Source organism: Mauremys mutica, chromosome 11, assembly GCF_020497125.1.
Source record: "Mauremys mutica isolate MM-2020 ecotype Southern chromosome 11, ASM2049712v1, whole genome shotgun sequence".
NCBI lineage: Eukaryota > Metazoa > Chordata > Testudines > Geoemydidae > Mauremys > Mauremys mutica.
The window spans coordinates 770,989-774,962 of NC_059082.1; positions in this window are offsets into that span (position 1 = coordinate 770,989).

Below are 3,974 nucleotides of genomic sequence, written 5' to 3' on the forward strand. Positions count from 1 at the left end.
ACAGTTGGGCTTATTATCAATTGGAACACACCATAGGTATCTAAAAGGGTGTTATAAGGAGGAGGGAGAAAACTTGTTCACTTTGGCCTCTAAGGATAGAATAAGAAGCAATGGGCTTAAACTGCAGTAAGGGCGGTTTAGGTTGGACATTAGGAAAAAGTTCCTAACTGTCAGGGTGGTTAAACACTGGAATAAACTGCCTAGGGAGGTTGTGGAATCTCCATCTTTGGAGATATTTAAGAGGAGGTTAGATAAATGTCTATCAGGGATGGTCTAGACAGTATTTGGTCCTGCCATGAGGGCAGGGGACTGGACTCGATGACCTCTCGAGGACCCTTCCAGTCCTAGAATCTATGAATAGGAAGGCCTCGGTTAGCACAGAGAAAAGAAAGTTACAGCATGGTCCATTATGGTTAGCCCAGAGCCCTGGACAAGCACTGTGACCCCCTTGGCTCCAGCTCTGTCCCTCTCTCCTCTATGTTCAAGTTCCTGGTGCCAGTCCCACCTGGCCTCTCCTCAGTCCTTTGTTCCCCAGCTGGTCCCAGAGATTGGATTTGCCATTGTGTTCACAGACTCTCCATTGACCTGGGTCCCAAACTCAAGAAAGCTAGGCATCAATCATGCCTGCATCTCTGGGCCTCTCTAGAGAAAACAGCTCTTTTCCATGCCAAGGTGACAATACAGCATATAGGGGAAACTGAGGCACACACAATATATATACAAAATATTAAAGTTCCCACTTCATCACACCCTCACTTAGTCTATCAAATGTGCTTGCCTAAGAGGTCTGACTGGGTTCAGAAGCTGCCATTCTTCCCATCAAGAATCTGCAACCAGTGGTGAATGTAATGACTAGACAGCCTTCTTAAAACCCAAACAATTGTTTCCTTTGCAGTAGGAACAATGCATCAAAGGATTTAAAACAGTCTACACACATCTATCTTACCTAATGCACACCAGCTCCTGGCAGTAACCAGGGAGGCCTACCTTCTTCTGACACCCCCAGTGGGTGCTTGCATCTTAGTCTGTTTCCTCTAAATCAGTGGTTCTCAACCAGGGATATGCCAAGGTCTTCCACGGGCTACATCAACTCATCTGGATATTTGCCTAGTTTTACAACGCTCTATATAAAAAGCACTAGTAAAGTCAATACAAACTAAAATTCCATCCAGACAATTAGTTGTTTATCCTGCTCTATACACGATACACTGAAATGCAAGTACAATATTTATATTCCAAATAATTTATGTATCAGAGGGGTAGCCGTGTTAGTCTGGATCTGTAAAAGCAGCAAAGAGTCTTGTGGCACCTTATAGACTAACAGACATTTTGGAGCATAAGCTTTCATGGGTGAATACCCACTTCGTCGGATGCATGTCACGAAGTGGGTATTCACCCACGAAAGCTCATGCTCCAAAACGTCTGTTAGTCTATAAGGTGCCACAAGACTCTTTGCTGCTTTTACAAATAATTTATGTTATAATTATATGGTAAAAATTATAAAGTCAGCAATTTTTCAGTAATAGTGTGCTGTGACACTTTTGTATTTTTATGTCTGATTTTGTAAGCAAGTAGTTTTTAAGTGAAATGAAACTTGGGGTACACAAGACAAATCAGACTCCTGAAAGGGGTACAGTAGTCTGGAAAGGTTGAGAGCCACTGCTCGAAACAACTTCCCCTCTCAATGTTCATCTTTAAACTACTGTTGGCCTTTTGATCTTGCTAGTTCCTGTACTTTGGCCTTCTTGGTCAAAACCAGTTTCATAACTTGGCTGGAGCAAGGAGGTGGAATCTTCTGGGCTTAATAGTTTGGACAGTCTTTCTTAACAACCCTGAAGTGTTTACCAAGGGGTGCGGCTTATCTTGACCATTTGTTTCCCTTCCTCTTTGTTTTTCCTGACAGCCCTCTATTAAACTAAACAAACATATTCATGCTGTACATATTCCACTAACCATATCATAATGCGACTATATAGATCCATGGTATGCGTGCAGATCTGGTCACCCCACCTCAAAAAAGATTTATTGGAATTAGAAAAGATACAGAAAAGGGCAACAAAAATGATTAAGGATATGGAACAGCTTCCATATGAGGCAAGATTAAAAAGACTGGGGCTTTTCAGCTTGAAAAAGAGATGAGTAAGTCGGGATATGATAGAGGTCTATAAAATCATGACTTGTGTGGAGAGAGTAAGGAAGTGTTATTTACTCCTTCTCATAACACAAGAACTAGGAGCAACCAAATGAAATTAACAGGCAGCAAGTTTAAAAGAAACAAGAGGAAGTATTTCTTCACACAATGCACAGTCAACCTGTGGAACTCATTGCCAGGGGACGTTGTGAAGGCCAAAACTATAATGGGGTTCAAAAAAGAACTAGATAAATTCATGGACGATAGGTTCATCAATGGCTATTAGTCAATATGGCCAGGGATGCAACCCCATGCTCCGACTCTTCCTAGCCTCTATCAGAAGTTGGAAGTGGACAACAGGGAATGGATCACTTGATCATTGCATGTTCTGTTCATTGCCTCTGAAGCATGTGGCATTGGCTACAGTTGGAAGATAGGATCCTGGGCTAGATGGACCATTGGTCTGACCCGTATAGCCGTTATGTTCTTAACCAGATTGTATGCAGTGTTACCGTAGCCATGTCAGTCCCAGGATTTTAGAGTGATGGGGTGCGTGAGGTAATAGCTTTTATGGGACCAGCTTCTGTTGGGGAGCGAGACAAACTTTTGAGCCACACAGAGCTCTTCTTCAGGTCTAGCAATAGAAGACATTATCACACCCACCTCGTCTCACTACCTAGAGTAATATAAAGGTTTCATACAGAGGAGCTCCAATGCCATTATGCAGATCCTGACTGCCTGTACTCATGTCTATTACTAGTGCTCTAGCCAAATGCCACCTCTGTAATTACAGGCTGTCTTCCAAATTTCCTCTGAAGCGCCCATTTAGATATGGGAATCTGTCACTTCCTGCCCTGATTTGGGGGATGGTATTGTTATGTGCTCAAGGTGCTGGAACAATTTTTATAGTGGGAGTGCTGCTGACAAAACCCCTGTACCTGGGGTTTGTTATGACTTCCAGCGGGCGGTGTGACAGCGCCCTGCGGCCTTTCACCCCACACGGCTGCAGCTCAGCGGCAGAGAGGCTTTGCGTTGGTTGGGGAAACTCTCCATTTACAAGAGTTCAGAGGCTCCCGAAGCGGGATTTTGCTGTGGACACCTGGACGAGCTGCCCGGCTTCCTGACACCCTCCTTCGGGCTGCGGCCGAGCCAGACTTGCCCTGGAGGCGAACCCGGCCCTGCCCCCCGGTGGGATACGAGCAGGTGCCGTGCTGGGAACAGCGCACCCAGCCCCGGCTTGCGCCCAGCGCCTCCGGGGGGCGCGTCCCAGCCACAAGCTCCGGGGCGGGGCGGGGCCGGGCCGGGCGCAGCGTTCCCGCCCGGCGGAGGGAGCGCCCTGCAGGCGCCGAACGGGCCGAGGAGGTTGGGGCTGTAAAGTCCCGGGCCCGCCCCGCTCCCAGCGCCGGCCCTGCCCCCTCCCCGCCGTTGCCATGGCTGCCAGCTCCCCGGCGGCCCCGCCCCGCTCCGCCCCCAGCGCCGGCCCTGCCCCCTCCCCGCCGTTGCCATGGCTGCCAGCTCCCCGGCGGGCCCACCCCGCTCCCCGCCCGGCCCTGCCCCCTCCCCGCCGTTGCCATGGCTGCCAGCTCCCCGGCGGGCCCGCCCCGCTCCAGGCCCGGCGCAGCCCGCCGAGCGCGGGGCCCTGGAGGCGGGGCCTCCGCAGAGCGCCCGCCGCAGCCTCGAAGCAAAAGCCGCGGAGGCGGGCGGGAGGCAGCGATCCAGCCAATTTATAGGGCACGGGCCTGAGGGGTGGGGACTCTGAGATCCCAGGCCCCGCCCACCCTCCGTGACGCGCCACTCGGGTGCCAATGGAGAGCTGCCACACTACAGATCCGGTTCGGGGGCG